Source organism: Periophthalmus magnuspinnatus, chromosome 6 (genome assembly GCF_009829125.3).
Source record: "Periophthalmus magnuspinnatus isolate fPerMag1 chromosome 6, fPerMag1.2.pri, whole genome shotgun sequence".
Classification (NCBI taxonomy): Eukaryota; Metazoa; Chordata; class Actinopteri; order Gobiiformes; family Gobiidae; genus Periophthalmus; species Periophthalmus magnuspinnatus.
This window is the reverse complement of record NC_047131.1, coordinates 31,355,970-31,366,164: the sequence shown is the minus strand read 5'-3', so window position 1 is coordinate 31,366,164 and position 10,195 is coordinate 31,355,970. Positions and strand designations below refer to the sequence as shown.

General features: G+C 37.7%; 1 protein-coding gene across 1 annotated transcript in view; it reads left to right on the top strand.

The window, feature by feature from the left end:
- washc4 (WASH complex subunit 4) overlaps nucleotides 1-10,195 on the top strand; it is a 124,659-nt gene that overhangs the window by 68,040 nt on the left and 46,424 nt on the right. The gene's annotated exons all lie outside the window — the stretch shown is intronic.

Below are 10,195 nucleotides of genomic sequence, written 5' to 3'. Positions count from 1 at the left end.
GTGACCTCAGTAGATTTACATGGTATTCAGTATCGCACATAGGTGTGGATGAATGACACATGTTCAGTGTTCACAGTGTTCATTGTTCAGTCTGACAGCAGCAGGAAGGAAAGACCTGAAACCTTCACACAGCGAGGGTGAATCTGTCACTGAAGCTGCTCTCCAGGGCAGACAGAGCGTCCTGCAGGGGGTGAGACTCATGGCCCAGCATAGAAATGACCTTAGCCAGGACCCTCCTGTCCCCCACCTTCTGCAGTGAGTCCAGAGGACAGGACGGAGCTGGACTTCTTGATGACCTTGTCCCTCTCCCTCTCTGTGATGCTGCTGCTCCAGCAGACCACACCGTACAGGATGGCTGATGTCACCACAGACTCATAGAAGGTCTTCAGGATCTTGATCCATTCCAAAAGAAAAATAAAATCTGTCAACTGGACAAAACGTTGTGTGTATGTTGGAGTGAAGACGTTTGGCTGCTCATCCAGGCCGCTTCTTCAGTTGTGGTCAGATTACTGCTGGAACCTGTCTTAAATCTATCAGTAAACACAGATTGTTTACAGTTTTTGTTTGCAGACTAGGTTTATTGTGCTACTCTAAGTGTGCACGGTGCTTGAGTTCTACTTAACACAGTCATTCAAACCCTTAATGAGTGATTTCACACCAATTAACATCCTGATTAGTCCAATTGTTTTCTTTGTTATGCTTTGGGTCTGAGGATGGAGTTATACACAGGGGGTAGTCTGATGTCTGAGGGCCCCATTCCTGTTCAAGGATTGTATTTCCTAACAAAAATTGCTTCTTTAACTCCTCAGTCAAACGAAATGGTTTCAGAGGGAACGAGAAATGCTCCTTCAGATACTCAGGGAGAGAGACGCTCTAAGGGAGAGACTCTGGGAGACTTTTTAGGACGCTGGAGGGCTACCAGTCTGTGGCCAGGGCAGAACTGGGCCCTGTCCATATCAGTTGTACCAAACAATAAAACTTTTTGTATTTCATAACTCATCAGACTACAAATGGATTATTTATTTTATTTATTTATTTATTTATTATTATTATTTATTATTATTATTATTATTATTATTATTATTATTATTATTATTATTATTATTATTATTATTATTATTTATTTATTTATTTATTTATTTATTTTATTGTATTTATTTATTTATTTATTTTTTATTTTATAACATGACATGAACGGTAAAAGTGTATTAGGTACATTTTTGAGTAAAGATAGTTTATTCTACAGTCAGAAGGAACTTTTCGATGATGTAATAATGTAAATAGTCAAACCCATTACACACATGAATAGGTTAGTAAAAAAAATAAATAAAAAACTGTTGTAATGTCAGTATACGCTCAAATTGTGCTCCTTTTTCGAATCATGTGACAGTCTAAAACAAACGAGTTATCTTTGTAAAATGTGAACAGATGGATTTCTGCTGCTTGAACACTACTCGTGCTTCTTTAATACATAATAAGTGAGTTAGTTATTATCAAAAGAGACATTAAATAAGTGTCAAATCTCAATGAAACACATCAGTAAAACACACTTTAAGTTCATATAAAGACCAAATCTGTTCTCTGTAACTGGAACATTACCACAGTGCACTTAAAGTACACATTACAAATTATAAAACCTAAAAAAAAAGAAAAAAAGACATTATTCTACATTTAAGACAGCTGTAAATGAAATATGTTTTACTTCTGCAAGAAATGATAAGTTAAACCTAAACTTTATGATCACACAGCACTACAGGAGGATGCGGGTGGAGGCTTGACCACCTCCTCCTCAGTGACTCTGGACGGGGGAGACATGACCCCACGCTCAGATCACGCGTCCTTTGTCTTCTGGAAGAAGATGACCAAGCCAAGATTATGATTTTTCTCAGCCAACACCGGGATAATGGACCTTAGGTTTGGTTTAAAGTCACGTGCACATTAAGAAAGTTACGAAGCTGTGACGGAAATTTAAGTATATTCATGTTGTGTCTTTAGACCAGGTGTGTCAAACTCATTTTCACAGAGGGCCACATCATCAAAATGGTCGCTCTCAAAGGGCCAAATGTAACTGTAAGATAAATATAACCAAATGTAATAATAAATAAATAAATACAACTACTTTTTATATATTTATTACTTATTCAAGTTACAAATATTGCATATGGATTTGCATATATATGAAAAAATGTCTGTGTATCTCCTGATAAACTGATATTTTAAGACAGTCATACCTTTTAATTTACTTTGTCGCGGGCCACATAAAATGACCTGGCGGGCCACATTTTGCCCATGGGCCTTGAGTTTGACACATGTGCTTTAGACCTTTAGACCAGACATCACATTTTTTTTTTTGGTATTTTATATTTTGCCCCATCGAAACAGTGTGTTACATTAGAGCCTATTTTTAGTTTATTTTTTAAGTCTGTTTTATTATCTTGTTTTATTGCATGTTGCCATTGCCCTGCTGTGGGACTAATAAAGGCATATCTTATCTTATCTTATCTTATCTTATTAACATGTGTGAAGCTCTGTCTCCATCGTCCACGAAAGCATTTGTTGTCTCGTCTTGTGCTCAGGTGTAGAAGTTCATTTTCTCACAGGTGTGAAACAGAAGTCACTGCTTTGAAATGTTTGTAGCTTTGTCACTCTGGGGTAAATACTCAGAGCTCAGACATTCGGGGGACTGGGAGACAGAGCAGGAGAGTCTGTGTCTGCTGTAACAACAAATAAACCTTTTTCTGCATTTCAAAACTCAGACAAATTGATTAATTTTCATGTAGAATTTTCCCACAATAAAGCTTTTACAGTTTAGGCTGGAAATTAAGTTCACATGGATGTCCTAAAAACATCCAGATCCACGTTCACATAAAAACAAACAGATAAAATCAGTTTTTCTATACATTTGAGACTCGCTATAACATCACCAGCAACAAGTAAACAAATGTGCAACTGCTCTGAGTATTTGTGTTAATCAGAATCAGAAGACTTTTATTGCCATAGTCTGTGAACACAGTTCACAAACTAGGAACTTGATACGGTGAAAAAGTGCAACATAAACACACTGAATAAATACAAATACAAATACAAATAAGGGCATGCACAAAGTTAAAAAGATATGCTTAAAAAAATCAAATGAAATACTTAAAGGGAGAATGTAGGGACTGGCTTAATTTTCATGATAAAGGACTGATTTTAGTCCAAACTTTGTAGTTGTAAAGTGTCTTCACTTAACACTGTGCACTACATCAAACTGGGATCTTCATTTAGTGACGCTAAAATAAATTATGTGTGCACATCTGTAGAGTGCAGACTGTACACACACATATACACACATGCACACACACACACACACACATTCACATACATACACATATACATATACACACACACACCCATGCACACACACACACCCCCACACACACCCCCACACACCCCCACCCACACACACACACACACACACACACATTGAGAGACACTGTACCAGTCCACAGTCACATCTCATGACTCTTCCTGTCTTTTCTGTACATTCTGTTTCTTCATTGTTCTTTTTACCTGTGGAACTCATTAAAACTTCTGACTTTACATTTCAGACTCTTGTTCTCTTGTTCCTCTTCGACGTTTACGCCAGAAACAAACATTCTTGTTGGCTGTAAATCTGCGTTACTGTGAGCGCAGTGACATGTCTGTGTTCATACCCCCTGGGGTTAATCAGGGGTCACCTGCCCCTCTGAGATCCTGCAGATATGAGCCCAGCAGTTTAATTGTGGCTTCTCTTGTCCATCTGTGAGAAAGTGAGAGTTTTTGTCATTGGCTCAAACTGAAATCTTCGACTGAAAAACATGGAGACTGCTGGTTTCTGTTCTGTTACGTGAAGAACAGACACAGAGACATGGGAATAGTTCTGTAGATCTTTCTTAAAGGCAGCGTCCAGCAAAATTTTACGCAAATCTAAAGCAAAACGAAGTCTAACAATGTGAGATTATACCAGTGTTTTATAATCCTCTATTAATGGGGAGTCACACATTCCTGTATGAAAAGAAGCTACAGAGAAGAAATGTGGCCTTGACCAAAATACCCCTGAATGTAGCTGCTCTCCTCCCTGTGATAAATTGACCTTTTCCCACACGATGTTTATTTAGAAGCTGCAAAAAGTTCAAAACAGGCTCACGACGGCTCCCTCGCTCATGAGCCGCGCCTTAACCTCCTGAGACCCGAGCTCTTGCATGAGATACTTTATTAATTTCTCTTTGTTATTTGGGCTGACTGGAACCTGATGAGTGTAAATGCAAAGAATTATTTTTTTTACATCCTGCAGTTTCTGAGAAAAAATATGTAAATCAAATGTCCTCATATGTGGACATTTTCATCATTTTGATAAAACATTTGAAAAATGATTTGCAAAACCTATTTATTAAGACCCTGAACACAGCAACATTTGTCCTGAGTAAAAACAAAATGAGAAACAACAATTGTGCCTCTTGGAACAATGTGTCTCGTGTGAAGAGATGCTGACAGGAGCAGGAAGAAAAATTAAAAAAATTAAAATAAAATATTCTAAACATTCAACAAAAAAAAAAAAGAATATATTTGCATTGTTGTTGTTCTTGTTGCTGTTATTTTTCTTCTAAAAATTTGCATTGTGGCCTAGACAACCCAAAATGTGTTGTCCACATATGAGGACACCAGGTCTCAGGAGGTTAATGCTGGGTTCAAATGCACCTGGTAAATTATAATGTTCAGAAATTAAATAAACTATCATGTGTGGCATCGAAGTCAGGGAAAGTTATTAAGGTTTGAATGAGTTACAGAAAACATAGTGAAATATAAACACCAGGATCACGTAGAGCGGGTTAATGTGAACATTTAAGACAGAAATGACGAGTCTGACAGCGGCAGGTACAGAGAGAGGGGCGACGGTTTTTCAATGTAAAAAGAATTGGAGCCAGAGTCGATGGAGCCATTTTCACAAAGGGCCACATCAGCGAAATGATTGCTCTCAAAGGGCCAGATGTAAATGCAAGACAGTGTAAATGTAACCAAATGTAATGTAAAATAAATGTAACTTTTTTTTTATCTTGTTAATTAACCATTTCTGTATTTATTACTTATTCAAGTTACAAATATTGCACATGAATTTGCATAGATATGAAAAAATGGCTGTTTAACTGTGTATCTCCTGATAAACTGATATTTTAAAACAGTCATACCTTTTAATTTCCCAGGCCACATAAAATGACATAGTGGGCCGCATTTCGCCCACAGGCCTTGAGTTTGACGCATGTGGTCTATGGTATAACTGTACATTTTTTCAAAAATAACCGAAAATCCCCACGTCTCACTCTCCCCAATTTAAGATGTCGCCCCAACACAGAAAAATGTACTTTCTAAATGATAAAATTGTACCTTCATATTTCACATTTCATTTACCAAAAGAAAAATGTTTCCGTTTCAACAAACACATAGTCGGCCATCAGTTCATGTGTCAATTCTAGATCAACCGGGTAAATCTGGTACAGTCTTATGGAGAATATGGACAATATACAAATGTAATACACTGTTTATTTTCTTACACTGGTGCAAAACGTTCTGTTTGCCGCACATCTAAGGCCACATGACACATTTACATTGTTATTTTTTTCTTACAAAAGTACAAAAGGTTTTATTTCACACACGTCTGTCGTCATGTGTCGCACTGGGGAAAGATGGCAGTTGTCTGTTTGGTTTTCTGTGGCCCCTCTCGTCTCGGGAATGGGTGATCCTCAATCTGGGAAGGTTATAAAACTCTCACTTTGTTATGATTCATACTCACTGTTCTAGTAAAAACCCTGATAAAGTCTCACCCTGTCAGACTCTACAAGTCTACAAGACTGTATAAGACTCTACAAGACTGTGTCAGACACCACAAAACTGCTGGACGCTGCCGTTAACCCGACTGTTTGGCTGTAATCGACAATAAAAATCTACAGAACAATCCCCGAGACTCTGCGCCTGTTCTTCACGCAACAGAACAGAAACCAACAAGAACAAAGTGTGTTTCTGCTCATTTCATTTCATTACATTTTAAATCAACCTTCAGCATTTGTACCAAGTTTGCCAATAACCATTAACGTTTAAATCTTGAGTAGGCGCTGCTCTCTCTGTGAAACCGGGTGGACACAGTGTAATTTATTTATTTTTATTTATTTATCTTTATTTATACAGGGGGGACCCAATAAGAGCACTTGGACTCTCTTTTTCATGGGTGCCCTGTTTAAAATACAACACAAACCGAAAAAACAATCAAAACAAATAAGTCCATAAAAAACATCAATAACAAGTGCAGGTGTGTGTGTTAAAGTTTGTTATCAGATCATTAAATTGCAATTGTGTCACCAACGTGTCCAGTTTTGCTTTTCCTTGGAGCATATTCCATTTCTGTGACGCAAAACAGCCAAAAGCCTCTTTCCCATCTCAGTTCTGGTGTGGCTCGTCCTTAGCCTTATGCAGTCATGTGATCTGGTGTTAAATGTTCCGGTATCAATAATGAACAAGCAGGTGAGGTATTCTGGCAGTTTTTGAAGTAATCCCTTATAGATAAACTTAATGCAGTGCTGTTCTCTTCTAACAGACAGTGATGGCCAACCTACTTTTTCATAGAGCGAACAGTGATGAGTTTCAAATCCATCACCGTAATGAGTTAAAGTCTCTGTTTTCTGTCAGGAGGTCAGTGAACCTGTAGTTTAATTTACACACAGAGCAGCTCACCTGTAATAGCAGCCCCTCTGAGTCAATGCGAGAAAGACCCCGGACAAAGAAACTCACCTATATTTATACTCTACAGATATATAGATCTATAGGAGCCCCTTGTCTGTTCAGGTATTTGGCCCTGATGTGGAATTTCTAATGGTCAAAAAGTCTTAAAGATATAAAAATCAACAGAGAAGTTGTCTTGAATCAAAGGTCTGTTTTATTGAATCAACTGTGCACAATTGTCAAAGAGCTGTGTCCCTAACGGTGTCGTCTCGCCCTCAGCTGACAAATGTAAACAATACAGAATATTTATACCACCAAAACAATCTTGCCAGTTTGGTCTAATCGAAGTGGCTGGAGGCCGCTAGACACACAGAAAAGACATAACAACATAACAGATAGTATTATGAAGGTTAGGTCAGAATGATCCATAATAATACAAATAAAGATTTATGCTAAAGAAAGCCATAACAATTCCCCCCCTTTTGATTATACCATGACGCAAGTGACGACACCGTTAGGGACACAGCTCTTTGACAATTGTGCACAGTTGATTCAATAAACCAGACCTTTGATTCAAGACAACTTCTCTGTTGATGTTTATATCTTTAAGACTTTTTGACTATTAGAAATTCCACAACAGCCCCAAGGCTTAAGAATGACCATACAGTGCCTAACCCTCTGGGCCATAACTCTTAACAAAGATGAGAAGAAATTCCTGGACCTGATGACAATTGACAGGCCAGATACCAAAAAACCAAACATCAGACAGGCTTTTATCTCCTCCTGTGATATAAATGTCGTCTTCCCTGTAGGACGCCTCTGTTGTCACTCACATTTGTTAACAGTACAGTTGTTTTCATGGACGACTTTGGGACGGTGGCTTTCCCGCCTGTTTCCTGGTCTTCAGTCAGTGTCCTTAGCTCAGAGAGAAGACTCCTGTTCCCCCGTTTTCTTGTGGGTGAAACGGACTTGTAAGTGACCCCTTGGAACTTCTTTTAAATGGTGTAACCGTCCATTTTATAAAACGAAGACAAGAGTAATTTAACAGTCTCTCTGCAGATTTGTTAGTGGTTGCGTATGTCTGAGTAAAGCGACTGTAATGGTCCGTCACCTCAAGATTATACTCACGACCTCCTTTACTTTGCTCGTTTGACACTATATGGAATGTTTGTTTTAACGCTTCATAAAGGGCCACGTGTTTGTCCATGTGTCAGAGCATCACAGCAGCACAGTCACTGTTTGTGGAGCCAGGCTGTTGATTTTCTCGTTAAGGCGAGACAAGTTTATTTGTATAAGCACAGTTCATACACAAAGTAATTGAAAGTGTTTTACAGAATACAAAACACATTAAAATCACAATACAACAAATCAAAACATAAATAATCATAACACAAAAGAGAAGTTAATAACTTCCTCTGTCACGTTAAAACCTCTGAGAGTATCTTGAGCCACATTAGGGAAACTGGAAACTAACACAAGCACGAGAAGGAACTGGAGGCGTCTGGACCGACAACTTCAAACTGTCCTGGGACAAACAAAATAAATTATATTTCTGTCTGGTTTGCGGCAAATCCATTTAACTCTGGTCCTAAGAATTATAATTATATGAGTGTGCTCTCCTTTAGCATTAGCACATCCAGATACAAGTTTAAAGTAAATAACCGGTGAAAACCAGTGAATGCAGACGCATAAAATACAACGAAATACAATAAAATACAATAAAATACAATAAAATACAATGAAATACAATAAAATACAATGAAATACAACGAAATACAATGAAATACAATAAAATACAATGAAATACAACGAAATACAATAAAATACAATGAAATACAATAAAATACAATGAAATACAATAAAATACAATGAAATACAACAAAATACAATGAAATACAATAAAATACAACAAAATACAATAAAATACAATGAAATACAATGAAATACAATAAAATACAATAAAGTACAACAGAAGGCACTGATGCTCCAAGTCAAGGACAGAGCTGAACTCCTGCTGCCGATGTGAGAGAACAGAAGAGAATCCTCCTTACACACACACACACACACACACGCACACACACACCTGAATGTGTTTAAAATTTGAAAGAGGAGCCTTGTCCTTGTGTCACTTCAGCTGGTCCAGTAATAAAACCTTGAAAATATAAAATTGTCTTGAATCAGAAAGGTTTATTGAGTTGTGCACTATCGACAAAGAAACGTCTCACCCTCAGCCGACAAATGAACATACAAACAGTGTATTTATACCATCAAAACAATCGTCCCAGTTTAGTCTCGTTCACGAGGCTGAAGGACGCTGGACGCAACAAACATGAGATACACCCCTGCAAAACAACAGATGGTATTATGAAGGTTGGGTTAAAGAGATCCATAAAAATACAAGTAAAGATTTAGGGTCAAAAAGGCCATAACACCAGACTCTTTGATTCAAGACGACTTCTTTGTTTATTTTCCATTTTAAAGGTTTTTACTTTTAGAAAATTCCACAACAGTTGTTTAAAGGGGAGGATAGAGTTCATATATAATTCTAAAGTGCTAAACTGGATGAATTTGAGAAAGGACAATTATAGCTAAGGCACTAATTAAAACATCTAATACATGTTTATGTCCCTCAATAGAACATTCACAACCAGCACTGCACAAAAAACCCATGTGAAAAAACTTGAAATAAAAAAAATAACTGTGGTCATGGACACTGGGAGGTTATTGACTCTGAGCTCAGTGTTTGGACTGACACAAATATAACAAAAATGTGTATCAAAAATGTGACATGACAGACTTCACCTCACACCTGGCAGACTGTTACATATGGATATATTTCACGAATGAACTCCACCCAAATGATGTGGTTGGATGTCCTGCCATCAGCGCTGATCTAAACCGAACATCTCGACCTCTCTTTACATGAGCTCTTCATCAGGAGAAGGATGGACACTCTCCCACCTGAAACACTTGTCCTTCAGAGTCTTCAAGATCATGAAAACCTCCATTACAAAACAATGACTAACTTAAGTCTGTAGTTCTCTCCCAAAAGGTCCAGAATCTCTGGAAACCCCCTGGTGACGGGTCATGGTAATCTAACCTGAATGAAACACTCCAAACATAAGTTACTTAACAGCTGTTACAAACTGACAGAGCTGTGAGCTCCTGCCGCTGCTGTGTGGGAACTTGTAATAAAATTATGCTTATATTTTATCTAATAAACTGTATGTGTGAAGCCTGTGCAACTGAACTGAAAAACAGGAAACGGGGACGTGGGTGAAAAGTCAAGAAGCCTGTGTAATTGAACTGAAAATTTAATTATGACCCTTTTTAACTGGGAGGCCCGGGTAAAAGGTCTGATCTGTCTATTTGTCTGTTATTAATGTTCATCTCTTGATTTACAGACACAATAGTGAAATAAAAACCCCAGGATCATGTAGAGGGTTAATACAAACATTTAAGA